A 22,684-nucleotide genomic window follows, 5' to 3' on the forward strand; every position below is an offset into this window, starting at 1 on the left:
AGACCTCGCACGTTATATGAAATTACCTTAAGTGATGCCAAAGGAGGAGTTCGGGGTGAGCAATTTTCGCAGTGATCTAGTGGGCACAGAACGGGAGGCGGAGCCGAAGGCAGTCCCTACAAAAGAGTATACAGTAGAAGAGAGTAAACAGAAGGGAAGGAAGAAGACAAAGTTAAAGAAAGTAAGACACTTACAAATTGCAAAGTACATTAATATGAACATTACCACAACGTGGTATACCTGTGAGCCAGATAGCTGGCCTCCCCCCGCTAGGGAAAGATGTCCGAGACCTGTCTCTATTTCCAAAAATAGGAAATATATACCTAAAAAGGTATGGCCTACGTGGGGGACGTGGACCATCACGAGAGGGAGGGGAGCGCGGGCCAGCCCCAATCCACCGCCCTCTCCTGATCAATAGGCAGTATACATTAAACAGTGTATAAGAGAGGGGAGTTTCCATGAGAACAAAAACAAAAGTTCGCAGCTCAATCTTGAGGTGGGGAGAAAAATCCAAAAAGATCAAATAAAATAGGAGGAGGGGGGGGACCTCAAAAAAAGGGGAGAAAAAAGTGCGAAACAGAGAACTGGGTAAACAGGGCATCCAGAACTAAAGCCTGACATGGTAAGTTCAGAGCCATGGCTTCTATATCTTTCCCTGGGGTATTCACATAAGTTCAAAGCCAAGCTCCTGATCAGGGGCATTTATCCCAGGATAGATGGTCACGCGCAACTTCGTGTGCACATGTGGCTCTGTCCCAACTGTGGGTGGCATGCTTGTGCTAGTGGTTAGGGGCCCTTCACAAAAAGGGGACAATCAGATGAGGTCCTGTAACATATGAGGAGAATGTTTCTCTCGGAATGCAGATCAAAAATATGACAGCTTCCTTTAGTGCCTTGGTGACACAGGACCCATGGGGGAGGTAGATGCAGGGCGTCTGCGGTCTCGTCTGCGGCTCCTACGGTTGGCCGTGAGCCAAGGCTCGGGGAGCTGTAAGTGAGGATGATCACTCGGGCCTCTCCAGTCTGGGAAGTCCACTGGCTCCAGACCTAGGGTCTCTAGGAAAAAAGGAAGGTCATCCTTAGTGCGTAACGTGACACTCTTCCCCTCCTTGGTTGCTTGTAGATAGAAAGGGAAGCCCCAGCGGTAAGTCAGAGCTGCCTTTTGAAGGGCCTCAAGCAGGGGCCGCAGAGCTCTGCGTTGCATGAGCATACGTCTTGAAATGTCCTGGTAAAAATACAGGTGTGCTCCGTCAAAGTCAAAGTATTGCTTCCCACGCATTTTATGCATAATTCTGTCTTTTAGTGTATATTTATGAAGCTTACATATGACATCTCTTGGGTTATCTGCATCTTGGGAGGGTGGTCTGAGGGCCCTATGAGCTCTATCTATCTCCACAGGAGCCGTGGCAGGTAGTCCCAGTATTTCTCGGAAGACGTCTTCCAGCGTGGGAATAATATCTTTTGGTGCCGTGGCCTCCGGTAAACCGCGTATGCGTGTATTTGCTCTCCTGCTACGGTTTTCAAAGTCATCTAACTGACACAATAGGGCTTCTATTTTCTGATCCTGAGAGTTGCATCTGTCCTGTAGTTTAGCAATAGTCGGCAGCACCTCATCCAGTCTCTGCTCCACAGTTTCCACTCTGTTTCCCAAGTGATTAGTGTCTGTCTTGAGCTGGGCTATATCTTCCCTGAAGGCCTTCTCAACCCTGGCAGTGAATCTCTCTAGATCTTCCCTGGTGGGGAGGGACCAAATATGGCGTTTTATGTCACCTTCCCCTAAAAAGTCCGCCATGTCAGGGCCCTGATCATGGGAGGCAGAGGATCCCGGGGAGAGTGGAGGGGCTGTATCACTCACCAATCGCGGAGAAGGAATCTGGGAATTCTGGTGCTGCTGTTGCTGCTGCTGCTGAGCCAGGGCCTTCTGTGTGGCTTTTGTTGCTTTGCCAGCCTTCGGCGTCGGCGCCATCTTGGAGGCCTCGTGTCCGGGCCCGGTGTTCGGGCCGAAGTATGTCTCCAGCTGCTCCTGCCGTGAGCCCTCCGCTCTCGAGTGCTGTGAGAGAGCCTTCCGTCTTTGCGACATGTTCTCCTGCGTTCCGGAGGCGATTTCTCCCCTCTATGTGGCTGGTAATGCGGCGGTGTATTGAGAGCTGAGGTAACACGCGTCCTCACTCCTCCATAGCCAGGCCACGCCCCCCGTTAACAGCAATTTTAATGTATTGCCACAGATTCTCAAATGAATTTAGGTCTGAACTTTGACTGGGCCTTTCTAAGACATGAATATGCTTTGATCTAAACCATTCCATTGTAGCTCTGGCTGTATGTTGAGGGTCGTTGTCCTGCTGGAAGGTAAACCCCCGCCACAGTCTCAAGTCTTTTGCAGACTTCTAAGATCGTATTTGGCTCTATCCTTCTTCCCATCAACTCTGACCAGCTTTCCTGTGCTTGCCGAAGAAAAGTATCCCCACAGCATGATGCTGCCAACACCATGTCTCATGGTGGGGATTTTAGGTTGAAAAGTTACATTTTGGTCTCATCTGACCAGAGCAGATTCTTCCACATGTTTACTGTGTCCCCCACAAGGCTTCTTGGAAACTGCAAATGGGACTTCTTATGGCTTTTTTTAACAATGGCTTTCCTCTTTCCACTCTTTCATAAAGGCCAGATTTGCGGAGTGCACGACTAATAGTTGTCCTGTGGACAGATTCTCCCATCTGAGCAGTGGATTTCTGCAGCTCCTCCAGAGTTACCAGGGGCCTCTTGGCTGCTTTTCGGCTTAATGCTCTTCTTGCCCGGCCTGTCAGTTTTGGTGGACAGCCATGTCTTGGAAGCTTGCCGTTGTGCCATACTCTTTCCATTTTCAGATGATGGATTGAACAGTGCTCTGTGAGATGTTCAGAGCTTGGGATATTTTTTATAACCTAACCCTGCTTTAAACTTCTACACAACTTTATCCCTGACCTGTCTGGTGTGTTCATTGGCATTCATGATGATGTTTGTTCACTAAGGTTCTCTAACAGCTTCACAGAACAGCTGTCATTATACTGAGATTACACACAGGTAGACTCTATTTATTAATGAAGTGACTTCTGAAGGCATTTGGTTCCACTAAATTTTAGTTAGGGGTATCTGAGTAAAGAGGGCTGAATACAAATGCACACCACATATTTGTAAAAAATTGTGAAAAATATTTATCATTTTACTTCCACTTCACAATTATGTGCCAATTATGTGCCCCTATTTGCTGAGGAAGACCAATAGGAGGTCAATATGCATGCAGAGGGGAGGAGCCTTGCCCGTGACGTTGCGCAGCCATGGTGGTGAGCGAGTGCATGCTTTTTGTATTGCGAGGTAATATGCGAGGTTGATTTTATGATCCTGTAAGTGTCTTTTTTAGCAGGGTTTAATAATACATTTTAAATCAGAGAGCACTATGTAGAGAGCACTATGTATCCTGTTTCTTTAAATGCATGAAACTGGAGCATTTTTCACAGAAGTGGAGGAAAGTCTAAGGAGTGGTACTCTATGTAGGAGAAAGTGGCTCTTCATTCATTATTATGTGGAAAAATACAGGAGGAGGTTGAAGCAAAGAAGGGCTGATGGTGAACATCTAATCGACAGAGAGTCCATAGAGGAGTGGGAGTAAAGATTTATTTCTGAGTCTATCTGACTCATTCTTGAGGTGAGCAGGCATAACGGCTGGTGGAGGGTGCACAACCAAGCATTGTCTATAAGAGAAGCATGGTGGTGAATAATACAAACGTAAGTTTACAGTACTCAAGATACATACATATATATATATATATATATATATATATATATATATATATATATATATATATATATATATATATATATATTCACAAAAGAACTTTATTTAATGGGGATTATGATGATTGTATTGTTTTTTTTTTTTATATTAGAGTCACCATGATATTAGCACTGCACTTTATATGTGTATATGTATGTGCCACTTTGTGTTGGTCTATCACATAAAATCCCCCAAAAAAACAATTACGCTTTTGGTTGTAACATGACAAAATGTTGAAAATTTCAAGGGGTGTGAATACTTTTTCAAGGCACTGTATATAAATGCATACCCATTAAAGAGCAATATTTGCATAGCATGCTTGGCAGAGCCACCATTGCATACATTTAAAAATAATACTAAAATATCAAAACAATTTTCTTTTCTAAGTGATAATCTAATAATATTAGACATACTGTATTCTAGTATAAGTCAATGAGTATTTGAATAATATATACTGTATAGCCTCTATAGTTTGGATTTACTGGTCAGTTTTTTAACAGCGCTTTGTGTATAGTACCATACCCTATGCAGTTGCATTACCAGTAATTTTAAAATGTGTTACTGCTTGACTAGAACCAGCCTGAATTGATATTTACCTTTTCTAGGTTTTGTAGGTTTTCCTAAAATGGGTGGGTTGATTGATTTAGCCTTCTGCTGGAAAGAGGTTCCAGTAACCAATGTGAAAAGGATTAACATCTAGGTTTTGAATATTTGTCTGACTCAGCCAATTTCTTATGATGTTGTTTAGAGATATAGCTCAGGGAGATGATATATATTTGGGAACACATTTCAAGAGCTTTCTCTCTTAGGGCCTCTTCCTGGGAGGAGGCCCTTGTGAAGAACTGTTGTCAAGGCAAGTACTCAGCATGACCCATATGGTGACAGCTCTGAATACCAAGCCACTCACTGTGCCAGCTGTGGGTGGGATAAATAGCTAGAGTGACATGTGATGCTCCTTCCCGCCAGTATGTGGAGTTCTATCCATGGCTTGCTCATCTCGTCTGCTCTAGAAGGGTGATATTGGGAGGTTCTGTCTTATTCCTGCGCTCTGCTGGGAGGTCACTCTTTACTTGTGGGAAGCTAGGCCTCACTTCCTCTCCAGTATGGCTCATGTGACTCAGGAACTCGTCAAGGCAGTGACTATTAAAAACCCTCAGCTTCCAAACTTGTGTGTGTATGTGTATGTGTATATGTATATATATATATATATATATATATATATATATATATATATATATATATATATATATATATATATATATATATATATATATATATATATATATATATATATATATATATATATATATATATATATGTATATATATATATATATATATATATATATATATTTATGATTTGTTAATAAAAAGAAATGCATTGAAGCATACCAAAACATGAAAAATATACAGCACTAACCAAATGAGGAACTCATATATACTCCCAGATTTTATCTATCAGTGGGAACATCCAGAGTACAAAATACTCTTAATTATTATTATGTCACAATGAACGTTTTAGACACACATGACTCCCAAGACAAAGACATATTTAAAACTACATTTGGCTGGTTTTCTGCCAACAAAAAAGCTACCACTTTGTCTGGGCCTACTTTAAGCCAGCCTTAAAGTAGAACTTAACTAAAACCAGCAGTTGCTGAGACAATAAACACTTGATTTTAGGAAATACAACACAAAGGGGCTGATTTACTTAGAACAATGCATTGCACCAGATCATACCTTAATTGGTTCACTGGAAAAGTCATTAACCGAATGTGTGAACCGGCGCACTTTGAAGCGCAAAATGATAATAAATATGTAGACTGCAACTGGTGCTAGGGTAACTGCTGTTTTCTCATTGAGCGGACGCCCAATACAATTGGTTAATTTCATCTCATTGGATGTCTCTTGTTAGGCAATTAGTAGGTGTTCTCAGTTAATTAACCCTTTGATGCTAATCTCATTCCTATTACTTCTAATATATTTTTGAAATGTGTTTTTTTTTCTATTTTTACCCAAATCTTTCAATACATTACAACGAACAGAGAAGTGTTTCTAAACCCAATAAATTAATATTTTCAGATCTTGATCTTTAAAGGTGACCATACACTGCAATCCGTTAGATCTTAAAAAAATTTGATTTAGTGCAAGAGCCTGTTTGATTTCCTAAAATTTGAAATAATCGTTCAAGTGCGTCATCCTTTTACCTATTTTGTGGAAATATCGAGTTGTACAGAGATTGGCCAATCAGATTGAATAGTGCATGACCATCTTAACAGATATTTCTTGGGCATTATACAAGGCACATGAGAAATCATCTTTTTTAAAGACATGCTAGAGTGATCAGGAATCTTCAAACTACGGCTCTCCTGCTGTTACTGAACTACACCTCCCATGAGACATTGTAAAACTGACATTCACAGACATGATGAGAATTGTAGTTCCTGAAAAACTGGAGTGCCGTTTGAAGACCTCTGTGCTAGACCATTATTATGCCTCCAGCACTGGGAGTGAGGCATCTACCAAACTTGTCTCTGCTGGTGGACACAGGAACCTACATCTATAGATATGTATATATTTGGGCAGCACAGTGGTGTAGTGGTTAGTAAGGATGAACCGAACACCCTCCGGTTCGGTTCGCACCATAATATCCAAACAGGCAAAAAAAGACGGAGGAACACACGGACACGGTTAAAATCTATGGGACACAAACATGAAAAATCAAAAGTGCTCATTTTAAAGGCTTATATGCAACTTATGCAAGTTGTCATAAAAATGTCCTGCCCCAGGGGAGATGTATCAATGCAAAAAAAGTTTTAAAAAAGGACGTTTTTTCGGGAGCAGTGATTTTAATAATGCTTAAAGTGAAACAATAAAAATAAAATATTCCTTTAAATATCATGTCTGGGGGGTGTCTATAGTATGCCTGTAAAGTGGTGCAGTTTTGCCATGTTTAGAACAGTACTACAGCAAAATTACATTTCTAAAGAAAAAAAGTAATTTAAAACTGATCGCTGCTGTAATGAATTGTCAGGTCTCAGCAATATAGATAAAAATCATTGAAAAAAAATGGCATGGCATACCAGCCCTTCAGGTCTAGTATGGAAATTAAGGGGAACCCTGTGCCAAATTAAAAAAAAAAAATGGCGTCGGGGTCCCCTCCCAAAATCCATACCAGACCCTTATCTGAGCATACAACCTGGCAGGCTGCAGGAAAAGAGGGAGGACAAGAGAGCGTCCCCCCTCCTGAACCGTACCAGGCCACATGCCCTCAACATGGGGAGGGTTCTTTGAAGTAGCCCCCAAAGCACCTTGTCCCCATGTTGATGGGGACAAGGGCCTCATCCCCACAACTACTGCCCAGTGGTTGTGGGGGTATGCGGGCAGGGGGCTTATCGGAATCTGGAAGCCCCCTTTAACAAGGGGCCCCCCAGATCTTGCCCCCCATGTGAATTGGTAAGAGTCATGAGGCGTCATCTCTTCCTTAAAGAACAATGAGCGGGGCATGGTGGTGGAAATGCCCTGTAGGGGTGTGATGTCATTTCTGTGTGCTGGCCACCGCTTCCGAGAACATACCTCTGCACACACAGCAGTTGTGCATCTCACATACATGGCAGTCATGCATCTAGCTGTAGGAACCTAATTTTTAGGGAAATTAATAGTAACCGCTTCCGGACCAGCCGCTGCAGTTTAACTGCGGCAGGTTGGCTCCCCTGCGTGAAACCACGTTACTATATGCGGTCTCGCGGGGTCCGTATAGCAGGCACCCATGCCCACTGCACAGCGGGGGTGCCGATGCTCGTGGCTGACGGTCGCGATGACCGCTGGCTACAAGCGATCTTGACCAGGAGACACAGAACAGGGACGAGTGTGTGTAAACACACACTACCCTGTCCTGAAAGATTGTGTGTTCCTATTAGCTAGGAACCATGATCCGTTACTTTCTCTAGTTAGTCTCCTCCCCTTTCAGTTAGAATCACCTGCCAGGGAACACAGTTAACCCCTTTACCGCCCCCTAGTGTTAACACCTTCACTGCTAGTGACATTTTTACAGTAATCAATGCATTTTTAATCACACCGATCACTGTATTAATGCCAATGGTTCCAAAAATGTATCAAAATTGTCCAATGTGTCTGCCATAATGTCACAGTCATGATAAAAATCGCAAATCGCCGCCATTACTAGTAAAAAAAAAAAAATAATAAAAAATGCTATAAATCTATCCCCTATTTTGTATACGCTTTTTCGCAACTTTTGCGCAAACCAATCAATATACGCTTATTGCAATTTTTTTTACCAAAAATATGTAGAAGACTACAGATCAGCCTAAACTGAGGAAAAACATTGTTTTTTTTATATATTTTTGGGGGATATTATAACAAAAAAGTAAAAAAAATGCATTTTTTTCAAAATTGTCTCTTGTTTATAGCGCAAAAAATAAAAACCGCAGAGGCGATCAAATACCACCAAAAGAAAGCTCTATTTGTGGGAAAAAAAGGACATCAATTTTGTTTGGGTACAACGTTGCACGACTGCGCAAATGTCAGTAGTTAAAGCAACACAGTGCCGAATCGCAAAAAGTGCTCAGGTCATCAAGGGGGTAAATTCTTCCGGGGATGAAGTGGTTAAAGCATATGCAGATTTCCAGGACTGGACTAACAAATGTTTCTAGTGAAAGGCAACTGGTGTTTTCTATTAAACAAGGTCTAAATGGGCCATTGACATGCATCACAGTTGAACTTAGGAATGTGTCTTTGCAAAGTTAAACTAAATTAAATCCTTTCTTATTTTGGCTTGGGGATAGAGTGCAGAAGGATTAGAAGTCTTGCTAGTTTTTGGGGATGTCTGCACCCCTGATAGGGTGAAGACACCTCCCAAATGTTGCCACTTTCTCCTTCAAATGTATTCACTTCCTGTCACATAGCCAAACAAGAAGTGAGGTTTAAACCCTACCAACGTCTTTCTTTGGGGACACACAGGTCAATCTAAATAATTTCCTATTGGGTAAATTACACTCTAGCATTTTGCTGTGTACACCCCAAATTATTAGGTATCTTGGACTTTGGGGTTTATTTACTAAAGGCAACTCCACTTTGCTCTTCAAGTGCACTTGCTGGAGATCCGAGGGGGACATGCAAGGAAAAAAAAAAGACATCTCTGCTTCTACATGATTAGATGATAAAATCACCAGTGCTTTCCCTCAGATTTACAGCGAGTACACTTGTATTGCAGAGTGGATTTGCCTTTAATAAACCCCAAAATATCTAATAATGTGGGGTGTACACAAAGTGCTAGAGTGCAATTTGCCTAATGGGGAAACTAGTCAGATTGACCTGTGTGTCCCCAAGGAAAGACATTGGTAGGGTTTTACCTGCACTTCCTATTTGGCTATGTGACAGGAAGTTGAGACAATTTTAGGAAAAGGGACACAAAGCCCAACCAGGGGTTCTAACACTCACTTGGTTTCCCTCAAATGCCCACAATTAGAATAGGATTGTCTTGAGCTAGATTTTAGCTCAGTGCTCTAAATCAGTGCTTCTCAACCCTGTCCTCGAGTACCCCCAACAGGCCATGTTTGCAGATTTTCCTTCAATTTGGCCAGGTGCTTTAAATCACAGTCAATGGCTTTGTATTTTGGACAGCTATTTTAGCTAAGATAAATTCCCAAAACATCTCCTGTCGGGGGTACTTGAGGACTGAGGCTGAGAACCACTGCGCTAAAATGGAAAATTGAATACTTACCTCTCTGTAATTTTCCTTTTCTGGTGCCTATCCATGGCAGCATATGCATGATCCATGCAGATGCTACCATGAAGGCACCAGGAAAGTAGCTTTTAGACAAATAAAACCTTCTTTTGTTTTGTCATGCCAATCAGCCTAGTTAAGCTGCAGCTGGGAAATCTGTTGCATGAAAATTAAAAACAAATATATAAAAATTTGCTACAAATTTTATTGATCAACAAAAGAGGACTTGGAAAAGAGCAAGGAAAGCAAAAAAACACATGTATGTTAATTTGAGACACTAACAGAATATGGGTTTGAGTCCTGACCATTTTGCAAAGGAAATTAACAGGAGTGGGCCCACAAATGGACATCTATTAAGGATTGAAACATTAGTTGAGGAAGATTTTGCAAAATAATGCAGCACAGACAAATAAATCAAAGTGAAACAAGCTACAAACTACACACAGTGACAACATCAAAAATATTTCAGGGTGAAAATATTCCCCCACCCAAAAAAAAATACAATAAACCAAAGTAAAAAAAACTTGCTCTAAAACACATCTGTTTTGTAAAGACATAACAAACAAAACACAAAGAGAAATACATGTGTTCCAAACTCTATAAGGACACCCAAATGTACTTTTTTTTTTTTTTTTTTTTTTTTTTTTAATTCCACTTCAGAAAACTCTCGAGAGACTATTCAGCTTAACGCTCATCCACTGTCTTCAACAAGGTCTTACGTCATCATGGTAGAGACTTAATTTTTAATCAACATCCTCCATTTTTTAAACTTCCAGATGCCTTCGGCATCCACACCCTTCTTTTTATCCAACACGAAAAAAAAGTATAGCTTGCTTAGCCATAATCCTATACATTGTTTACTGTCTAACGAAACATTTTTATATATATACATAAGTTGTGTGCATCCCACAACACATCCTTTAATGCACATAACACTAACCACAATACTCTCTGTTTATCTTTTTCCAGTTTCCCCAAGCCATACATCATCATTTTCCACTCACTCACCTTCACTCCTGTTATTTCTTTCACCAGATCTTGATTCCTATTAATCACATCTTTCGCTACACCACTCCCCCAGAACACATGCTCACTGTCTTCTACACCCCCACAATTAATTATTGGACAAATATCAGACACACGCGAATCCCTCCTTTTCATAAATAGCCTTGTAGCTAGACATTCATGTAAACTCATCCATACTATCTGTCTCTGCATATTTGTCACCCCATATATACTCATTTTCTTCCATACTTCCCCAGCCACTAACGCATTAACTCCCCTAAGGTTACACACATACTCCTTCTCTATCAACCGCTTTCTCACCTTCACTTCATCCCTCTCCCCTTCTCCTAAATATGCCAACTTAAACTCTACCCTAAACTTTTCCAATACCCAGTAGTCGCGTGCCACCACGTAAGATACCGGTATCCTTGAATCCCTTCCCAACCACCCCCATCTCCTAAAAAACCACCCACTCGAGAAAGCTATCATCGTAGCACACACTCCACCATTCCTCGAAACTTTCACCACACAAAACCAATAATGCATTAACAAAAACACTCTCACATTCGGAAAACCCAACCCACCATTACATTCACGTCTACACACATGTTCTCTCTTGACTCTTTCCATTTTTGACCCCCATAAAAAGGTAAACAATAACTTATTAATTTTCCTTAATCTTATCTCCTCAGAAGGGAAGATATTACTTGTATACAAAATTGAAGGTAAGATTACTGCCTTGACTACTAAAACGTTCCCATAAATCGACAATCGACAATTTTCTTAGACACCAAAACCTCACCTTCTTGGGTATCTTTTCTCCCACTTCATTTCAACACACTTCCCAGTTCATTCCATAGTCAAACAATACTCAAAATCCTCACTCCATCCTCAACCTTCCCAATCTGATCATCCACACTTGTCTTCCATACACACCCAAACTACATTTATTCCAATTCACACTCATTTCCGCACATACACAAAAAATAGACAAAAGTAACTTCACCCTTCTTACGCCCACCACCGACTGCCACACTGCCACCACGTCATCTATATAACCTAAACATTTTACAATTTTCCCCCCACTCCCAGGCACCAAAAATCCCCTCACCACTTTATCCCTCTGTATCATCCTTAACAGTGGATCAATAAAACAAATAAAGATAATAGGGGACAGGGGGCACCCCTGTCTCACCCCAGATTTAACCAAAAAAGCCCGCCCCAAATTCCAATTAACCAGAACCCGACTACTGATCCCCCAATACAACCCTTTTATTACATTAATGAGCAGCTGTTGTATACCCATCAGCTTCAAAACCTCCCACAAAAACCCATGATTCGCTTTATCATATGCCTTCTCAGGGTCAAATGATGTCAGGATAATCAAACTATTCCTATCTTTACAAAAATTAATTATATCCCTAACTAAAATTAAACTCTCCGAGATCATTCGACTGCACAGGCCTACGTCTCGCTAACCATCCTACTAATGACCTTAGATAATCTCCTCGCCACCATTTTTGCAAAGACCTTGTAATCTGAATTTAGTAAGGAGATAGGCCTCCAATTTCGAATATCCATCTTATCCCCCTTCTTATAAATTAATACCACTACCCCCTCTCTCATAGATTCGGATGTAATGCCTTCCCTCATCATGTAACTAAATACCTCAACCACATCCCGCTTAATAATATCCCAAAACAATTTAAAAAACTCACTTGGTAAGCCATCCCCTCCCGGGGTTTTATTAGCCAACATGCTTGTCACAGCTTCCCACACCTCCTCCTCCTCCTCATCTAAATTATCCTCTACCATATCAATCATTCTAGTATCTGACTCATCAACACAAACTCCCTCATACAGTCGTTCATAAAATTTAGTCACGCATTCCAGCACATTCTCTCCCTTACATTCCCTCCCTTCATCATACACACCCTCAAACACTCCTTTTTCCTTACAAACCTTCTTGAAAAAAAAATCTAGAACATTTTTCATCCTGCTCCAGGTGTTTAACTCTCGCTTGAAAAATAATTTGTTTTCCTCTTTCAGTTATTACCTCTTTAATCCTCTTCCTAACAAGGTCTATTTCATCGGCCACGTCAAAGCCCATATTTCTAAATAAATATAATGTAGCCAACCTGACATGTAACCGAGAATATCTCCTTTTCTCACTGCTACTTTTATCCCTACTTTTTTTTTGAAAAAATAATTTAATTTTCCTTTTGACCCAATCCCACCACCCCAAAATATTACTAAAATCTTTTTTCCTATTAACCCATCTACAGTACCTGACCGCGAGATTGTGGTACCCTGGCCGTTGGTTGTCGGGGTCTGCGGGCGGGGGGCTTATCAGAATCCGGGAGCCCCCCTTTAATAAGGGGGCCCCCAGATCCCAGCCCCCCACCCTATGTGAATGAGTATGGGGTACATGGTACCCCTACCCATTCACCTAGGGAAAAAAGTGTCAATAAAAAAAAAACACAGTACACAGATTTTAAGAATAATTTATTAGGCAGCTCCGGGGTCTTCTTCCGACTTCAGGGGTCTCCTTCTGACTTCTCCCGGTGTTCGGCCTCTTCTCACGGGCCCCTCCGCTATCTTCTTCCAGCTCTTTTGCCAGCGAGGGGCCCGGTCTGCTGCCGCTGTCTTTTCGCCGCTGTCTCGTCGCTTCTTCTCCCGGGCTCCTCGGCTATCTTCTTCCAGCTCTTTTGCCAGCGAGGGGCCCGGTCTGCTGCCGCTGTCTTGTCGCCGCTATCTCGCTGCTTCTTCTCTTCTTCCGATGTTGACACAACGCTCTCTCCGGCTGGAATGCTGTGTGCGAGCTGCAGAGCCATTTATATAGGCGGTGACCCCGCCCCCTTGTGACGTCACGGTCCCAGCATGCGCAGGGACTCATAAGGGGGCGTGACCCCAGAGTCCCTGCGCATGCTGGGACCGTGATGTCACAAGGGGGCGGGGTCACCGCCTATATAAATGGCTCCACAGCTCGCACACCGCATTCCAGCCGGAGAGAGCGTCGTGTCAACATCGGAAGAAGAGAAGAAGCGGCGAGACAGCGGCGACAAGACAGTGGCAGCAGACCGGGGCCCTCGCTGGCAAAAGAGCTGGAAGAAGATAGTGGAGGGGCCCGGGAGAAGAAGCGATGAGACAGCGGCGACAAGACAGCGGCAGCAGACTGGGCCCCTCGCTGGCAAAAGAGCTGGAAGAAGATAGCGGAGGGGCCTGGGAGAAGAGACCTCCTGAAGTCGGAAGAAGACCCCAGAGCTGCCTAATAAATTATTCTTAAAATCTGTGTACTGTGTTTTTTTTTTATTGACACTTTTTTTCCCTAGGTGAATGGGTAGGGGTACCATGTACCCCATACTCATTCACATAGGGTGGAGGGCCGGGATCTGGGGGCCCCCTTATTAAAGGGGGGCTCCCGGATTCTGATAAGCCCCCCGCCCGCAGACCCCGACAACCAACGGCCAGGGTTGTCGGGAAGAGGCCCTTGTCCTCATCAACATGGGGACAAGGTGCTTTGGGGTGGGGGGGCTGCAGGGCGCCCCCCCTCCCCCAAGGCACTCACCCCCCATGTTGAGGGCATGCAGCCTGGTATGGCTCAGGAGGGGGGGTGCTCGCTCGTCCCCACCCCCTTTCCTGGCCGGCCAGGCTGCGTGCTCGGATAAGGGTCTGGTATGGATTTTGGGGGGACCCCCACGCCGATTTTTCAGCGTAGGGGGTTCCCCTTACAATCCATACCAGACCTAAGGGCCTGGTATGCCCCTGGGGGGGAACCCACACCAGTTTTTTATTTAAAATTTGGCGCGGCGTTCCCCCTCAGGATTCATACCAGACAGCTGTCAGCATTGCCTGTCACTTATCGCGAAAGGAAAAAAGTTTTCCTTTCCCGATGAGTGAGCCATCTCGGCGCTGGCTCCCGCGACGGGGCTCGCAGGTGTCAAATCTCCCCGAGAAATGCGGCGAGATTGACACAATATCGCGGTCACCTACTGTACTATATACATTACTAAAATGGGCTTTGACATGCTCGTCCTGCAACAATAAACTATTTAACCTCCATACCCCTAAACCAAACTTAATACTATCTCACATACTCAAATCAACATACACTGCCACACGGTCTGAAAAAATTACCGGCCTGTGTTTAACATTAGCACATTTGAATGCATCAGAAAACAAACATAAATCAATTCTGGATTTGGTGCACCCACGCTCCGAAAAAAAGTGAAATATGGATCCACCAAACCCAGAACAGTATGAGCATTATTAAGATGTAAGTCCTGAATTACCCCATTCAGCATAGTGCTACCTACATCTAACTTAGTCTCCACTACTCCTATCCAATCTTTCACAAATCGGATCGTATTAAAATCACCCATGATCACACTAGGTCTCCTACCCACTGCATGTAACTTCAAAACTTCAAAAAACTCAAGACGTTTCTGGCTATATTCACAGGAGCAAATAAATGAAAAAGCCTAAACTTCTGGTTAAACAAAATTAAATCTGCCATAATTAATCTTCCTGGCACTAACACAACATGAGACATAATGCGAATATTTCTATTTGTAATGATAATGCCTACCCCAGCATTCCTATTTTGCCCAACTGCCGACCATATGTAATCCACCACCCACTCCGGAGACTTGGGCGGTCGATTAAAAAAACACTCCTGTAGACAGATGATGTCTCCTCCATTGACGTTCAAGTCCTCAAAAATGGCACACTGTCTAGCAGGAGACCCAAAACCCCTCACATTGAGGGACACCAGCTTGATGCTCATTTACATGAAAATGTACATCATTCACCCCCAGACCTATCACTTAAGCCAGAAAACTGACATACATTCCTCAGGGCCATAACGCTTTCATCATCCAAAAACTCCTGACTAGGCAACAATGTGGCCGGCTGAAAAATTTCTGGAGTCCCCGGACTTAGTGCTGGTGATTCTACCTTCACTCCAACATCCACCAGGACTTCAAAGGTGTTACGTGTTTTGATTCCAGCTGTCTCTACTTTCAATTTCTTAGCCCTTCTCTTCTTAGTAGTTTCCGAAGTGTCCATCTTGGTCTTAGCACCCAGTGTCTCCATATTTTCCACCTCCTCTTCTTGGGCTTTCTGCACTTCTGGCTCCCACTGCAAGGCTGCTGCCAACTCCTTCATAGCCTCCTCCACTGCCCTCTCCACCTCTGCTCCACTCCCCACTGTTAATGGCTCCACACTGGTGGGTGGCACTTCTACTCTTTCCTTCACTCTTTCCTTCACACTCTGGTGCCCACTTTCTTCCTCTTCCACCACCACCTCCTCCTCCTCTTCTTTCTGTCTTTCAGGATAATCAAACAGCACCTGTGTGGACACTGGTCGTCCACTCTCAGCGGTGCACCTGACAGCTTCAGCATAAGAGACATAGGCCCTTCTTAATTTTGGACAATTCTTCACTGTATGATCATGCTGTCCACATAAATCACAGGCCCACTTAAACACTTCTGCCCCAGAAGGATTTACCCCCTTCTTGACCAGAGCACTTTGTACAATTTGGCACTGCGTCGCTTTAACTGCTAATTGTCATGCAATGCTGTACCCAAACAAAATTTGCGTCCTTTTGTGCCCACAAATAGAGCTTTCTTTTGATGGTATTTGATCACCTCTGCGGTTTTTATTTTTTGCTCTATAAACTGAAAAAGACTGACAATTTTGAAAAAAAACAATATTTTCTACTTTTTGTTATTAAAAAAATCCAATAAACTCAATTTTAGTCATGCATTTAGTCCAAAATGTATTCAGCCACATGTCTTTGGTAAAAAAAATGTCAATAAGCGTATATTTATTGGTTTTCGCAAAAGTTATAGCGTCTACAAACTAGGGTACATTTTCTGGAATTTACACAGATTTTAGTTTATGACTGCCTATCTCATTTCTTGAGGTGCTAAAATGGCAGGGTAGTACAAACCCCCCCCAAATGACCCCAATTTGGAAAGTAGACACCCCAAGGAATATGCTAAGAGGCATGTTGAGTCCATTGAATATTAATTTTTTTTGTTCCAAGTGATTGAATAATGACAAAAAAAATTGACAAAAAGTTGTCACTAAATGATATATTGCTCACACAGGCCATGGGAATATGTGGAATTGCACCCCAAAATACATTTAGCTGCTTCTCCTGAGTATGGGGATATAACATGTGTGGGACTTTTTGGGAGCCTAGCCGCGTACGGGGCCCCGAAATCCAAGCCTTCATGATTTCTAAGGGCGTAATTTTTTTATTTCACTCCTCACTACCTATCACAGCTTTGAAGGCCATAAAATGCAAGGACCGTTCACTCCCCCCAAATGACCCCATTTTGGAAAGTAGACACCCCAAGCTATTTTCTGAGAGGCATGTTGAGTCCATGGAATATTTTTTTTATTTTTCCACAAGTTGCGGGAAAATTACAAACTTTTTTTTTTGCACAAAATTGTCACTAAATGATATATTGCTCAAACATGCCATGGGCATATGTGGAATTACACCCCAAAATACATTCTGCTGCTTCTCCTGAGTATAGGGATACCACATGTGTGGGACTTTTTGGGAGCCTAGCTGCATACGGGGCCCCAAAAACCAATCACCGCCTTCAGGATTTCTAAGGGCGTAAATGTTTGATTTCACTCCTCACTACCTATCACAGTTTTGAAGGCCATAAAATGCCAGGACAGTTCAACCCTCACCCCCAAATGACCCCATTTTGGAAAGTAGACACTCCAAGCTATTTGCTGAGAGGCATGTTGAGTCCATGGAATATTTTATATTTTGCCACAAGTTGCAGGAAAATTACAAACTTTTTTTTTTTTTTTGCTCAAAGTTGTCACTAAATGATATATTGCTCAAACATGCCATGGGCATATGTGGAATTACACCTCAAAATACATTCTGCTGCTTCTCCTGAGTATGGGGATACCGCATGTGTGGGACTTTTTGGGAGCCTAGCTGCATACGGGGCCCCGAAATCCAATCACCGCCTTCAGGATTTCTAAGGGTGAAAATTTTTGATTTCACTCCTCACTACCTATCACAGTTTCGAAGGCCATAAAATGCCAAGATGGCACAAAACCCCCCCAAATGACCCCATTTTGGAAAGTAGACACCCCAAGCTATTTGCTGAGAGGCATGGTGAGTATTTTGCAGCTCTCATTTGTTTTTGAAAATGAAGAAAGAAAAGACATTTTTTTTTTTTCTTTTTTCAATTTTCAAAACTTTGTGACAAAAAGCAAGGTCTGCAAAATACTTACCATACCTATCAGAAAATAGCTTGGGGTGTCTACTTTCCAAAATGGGATCATTTGAGGGGGTTTGTGCCATCTGGGCATTCCATAGCCTTCAAAACTGTGATAGGCAGTGAGGAGTGAAATAAAAAATTTACACCCTTAGAAACCCTGAAGGCGGAGCTTGGTTTTTGGGGTCCCGTATGCGGCTAGGCTCCCAAAAATTCTCACACATGTGGTATCTCCGAGAATCAACAATGTATTTTGTGGTGTAATTTCACATATTCCCATGGCATGTTTGAGCAATATATCATTTAGTGACAACTTTGTGAAAAAAAAAATTGTCTTTTTCCTGCAACTTGTGTCACAATATAAAATATTCCATGGACTCGAAATGCCTCTCAGCAAATAGCTTGGGGTGTCTACTTTCCAAAATGGGGTCATTTTGGGGGGGGTTGAACTGTCCTGGAATTTTATGCACAACATTTAGAAGCTTATGTCACACATCACCCACTCTTCTAACCACTTGAAGACAAAGCCCTTTCTGACACTTTTTGTTTACACGAAAAAATATTTTTTTTTGCAAGAAAATTACTCTGAACCCCCAAACACTATATATTTTTTTAAAGCAAAGGCCCTACAGATTAAATGGTGGGTGTTTCATTTTTTTCACACAGTATTTGCGCAGCGATTTTCCAAATGCATTTTTTTGGGAAAAAACACACTTTTTAAATTTTAATGCACTAAAACACACTATATTGCTCAAATGTCTGATAAAATAAAAAAAGATGATTTTAGGTCGAGTACATGGATACCAAATATGACATGCTTTAAAATTGCGCACAAACGTGCAGTGGCGACAAACTACATACATTTTTAAAAGCATTTAAAAGCCTTTACAGGTTACCACTTTAGATTTACAGAGGAGGTCTACTGCTAAAATTACTGCCCTCGATCTGACCTTCGCGGTGATACCTCACATGCATGGTGAAATTGCTGTTTACATTTGACGCCAGACCAATGCTTACGTTCGCCTTTGCGTGAAAGCAGGGAGGTACAGGATTGCTTTTTTTTTTTAATTATTTTTTTTTGCTTTTTTATCTTATTTTTAAACTGTTCCTTTCATTTTTTTTTTTTTTTTTAATCATTTTTATTGTTATGTCAGGGAATGTAACTATCCCCTATGATAGCAATAGGTAGTGACAGGTACTCTTTTTTGAAAAAAAATGGGGTTTATTAGACCCTAGATCTCTCCTCTGCCCTAAAAGTATCTGATCACACCAAGATCAGTGTGATAAAATGCTTTCCCAATTTCCCAATGGCGCTGTTTACATCTGGCGAAATCTAAGTCATGAAATGCTCGTAGCTTCCGGTTTCTTAGGCCATAGAGATGATTGTAGCCATTCTGGTCTCTGATCAGCTCTATGGTCAGCTGGCCGAATCACCGGCTGCATTCTCAGGTTCCCTGTTGGGACAGGAGAGCCAGTGAAAAACATGGAAGATGTTGGGAGGGGGGGACATTCTCTCCCACTGCTTGTAAAAGCAGTCTAGAGGCTAATTAGCTGCTAGAATTGCTTTTACATGAAAGCCGACTGCTGGCTGAAAAGAATGATACCAAGATGATACCTAAACCTGCAGGCATCATTCTGGTATAACCACTCAAAGTCCAGCAACATACCAGTATGTTGTTGGTCCTTGTTGGGCATATATTGTAATCTTTTTTTTCATGCAGCCTGTGGGCTGCATGAAAAAAAGAGATTGATTGGTGGGTATGCCCACCATTAGAATACCTCCCTTCATCCACCCACTTCTAATCATGGGCATACATGCACCATTTATATATGCCAAAGCATGGGGGCATCCGCCCCAAAAGTTAGGAGCAAATTGCTTCTCCGCCCCTGCTGCCCCCATGCTTCGGCATATATCACCTCCGACAGCGCTGGAGTCACAGCTTTTTGTATCGTGGGAGCAAACGCTGTTGCTGTCAAGATAAATAAATCCGCGCTGCAGCTGAATGGCGTGCCTGAAGACAAAAAAAGGTTAACAATAAAACACAGTAAACAGTAAAGTATAAAAAATTGCATACCTGAACACCAAACATGATAAAACATAATAACAATAAAACATTGCAGAATAGAATACAGTAAAAAAGAGAAGAACAATAGAGAGAGAATAGAGAGAGAGAGAACAATAAGACAACTATTTTTTTTTTATATATATATATTTTTTTGTGTTTTTTTTTTTTTCTTACACTTTTTTTGTCACTGTAACTTTTATAACTGTAACCGGTTCCAGGTTCGGGTCTCTCAAAATGCGATGGCATCTTGGGAGACCCTGTGAAAGTGTACCTAGTCTGTGCAATGCTGTACCCTACGCTAATACTCAACTAGTGTATGGTAGCGTTCAAAACATTCACCAATGCAAAGACCAGGATTGTCAGGACAGGAGGAACAATAATAGCGGGTGTCATGCCTATATCCGCGCTTGCTGCAGACACAACATCTTTTTTGGGGGGTTCATTGGGTAGGGGTACTCAGGAGGACATAAAGAAAATGCCTCTCATGCACCTGACTGCATTTGGTTGGCCAGTGAATGGGGGAAGTACGGGTGCTGCAGAAGTGGTGGGTTCCCAATTATGATTGGCGAATGCAGCGGGAAGGGCACTATGGGCACGACGGGCCTGTGTTTGTCTTCTTCTTGGTGGCAGTGGGACACTACTTGTGCTTGCCGCCGCAGATACTATACCACTAAGGGAGGTGTATAGTGCGTGCGTGGGTGTTAGCGGTACTGGCACTAACCTGATGCTGCCTGGGGCAACGCAGACCCTATCTGACCCTAAAACCTACCTTATATCACCGCCAGGTGATCAGGGGGCTAATAAACGGCGTGTGCCCTGACACTATAAAAAATAAACTAACTAACCAGCGTCACCTGTAACAGTCATATGGTGATCACTGGTGAAAGGGTTAGCTAGGGGGCAATAAAGGGGTTAAAACCTTTATTAGGTAGTATATGGGGGTCCCTGACGCTATAAAACACTGACGGCGAAGCTATATATTTACCTCCCTAACTAGCGTCACCAGTGACACTAATACAGCGATCAGAAAAATGATTGCTTAGTGACACTGGTGACGTGGGGTGATCAAGAGGTTAAAACTTTATTAGGGAGGGTTAGGGGGTACACTAGACCTAAAGGGGGCTAACACTAACTGCCCTACCACCTCTAACTGTCACAAACTGACACCAATGCAGTAATCAGAAAAAAAAACTGCTGGTGTCACTGTGACGGGGGGGTGATTAGGGGGTGATCAGGGGGGTGATGGGGGGTGTAAAGTGTGCCTGGTGTGTTTTACTGTAAGTGTATGTGTTGTGCACTTACTCAAATGTCTTCTCTCCTCGGCGCCGAAATGGAAAATACCGAGCTGAGGAGATATGACATCACTTCCTCTGCCGCTGTTTACTATACAGCAGCAGAGGAAGATTCTCATTCGTTGGGAGCGATCGCAAGGGGGTGGCCACGAATGAGTGGTCTCCCCCTCAGCCTGGATCACTCCCCTAACAAAGCCAACCGCCTTGGGCACCGGGGGGGTGCGATGCGCCCCCTGTCCCCGGGACGCAGATCACATACCAGGTACGTGATTTTGCCTGCCCGTGCCATTCTGCTGCTGTATATCTGCGATAGGCGGGCGGCAAGTGGTTAATCAAGCAAGCCCCAGCCTCATGTCCCTCCTCCCCACAGTTCCGGCAGTGCATCTCCACATTACATTCATCTCTGGTATGCCCAAACTTATGACATCTTCTGCAGTATGTTGGTTGACCAGGGTAGTAGAGAAACCCTCTATTTCCTGCTATTGAAAAATTAGCTGGTGGATGCCGCACTCCACCAATCCCTTCAGAATCCACCTTCAGCTTGACAAAAAACTTTAATTTGCCATTAAAGATCCCCAGACGATTAGTCAGCCTGAACCTTCACTGCAGAGCAGTATCTCTTCAAAAAGGCCACTACCAAGGCAATGTCCGTGAAGGGGTTAAACCGGTGAACAACCAATGGTTTCTCCTCCATAGCATACAAGGGTTCCACTATGAAAGGTCCTATAGACTTATGGTTAGCTTTCTCCAATTCCTTACACTTCTCAATAACTCCCATACAAAAATTGCTACGCACAAAAGAAACATCATAGTACCTTGGTGCTGCATGGTCCTGGATACAATAGATGTGACGTGGTTCCACTGCAACTGATTTTTCCAGCAAATCCTGAACAAGGAACTCCAAACTCACTTTATGCAGATGACCAGGCATAACCTGAAACCGCAGGGTGTTCTGAATCCCCTTTCGCTCCATTGAGCTCAGCAAAGAAAAATTAAGACCATGACACAATCTTGGCTCTTTTCAGTGCAAGGTAAAGAATGCTGTCTGCAAGCTTTATATAACATAGGTTTGTGTGCTAATGAGGCAATTGAAAACACATGCACAGTCCATGAAACACACAAAATGCAAGTTCACCCAATGTAGAGACAGAACTTCGAAGTCAGTACCCCTGTTGGATGTCCTTAAATTACTAACCCAAAAAACACACTCTCTGAGCATGCCCAGAAACATCCAAGTGCTGTTCACACACAAAAAGAAGAAAAAAAAGCAAAGTCCCGAGCATGCCCAGACCAACCCAAATGCAGCTAGAGCTAGCACAAAATAAGCCACCCCCTTTCCAAAATAAGCACATCATCCAGCATGCTACAAAATTACAGATGAGACAAACACCCCCCCCCCCCCGTCCAGGGGGGCAAACAAAGAGCCTAACATGGGTAAAAGTTATACAACAGATACCATTGCAGTCTATGGGAACTGACTTGTGAATTTTGCTAGTTCCCACTTGGCTAGCT

This window comes from Aquarana catesbeiana, linkage group LG06 (genome assembly GCF_042186555.1).
Source record: "Aquarana catesbeiana isolate 2022-GZ linkage group LG06, ASM4218655v1, whole genome shotgun sequence".
NCBI classification, from domain to species: domain Eukaryota; kingdom Metazoa; phylum Chordata; class Amphibia; order Anura; family Ranidae; genus Aquarana; species Aquarana catesbeiana.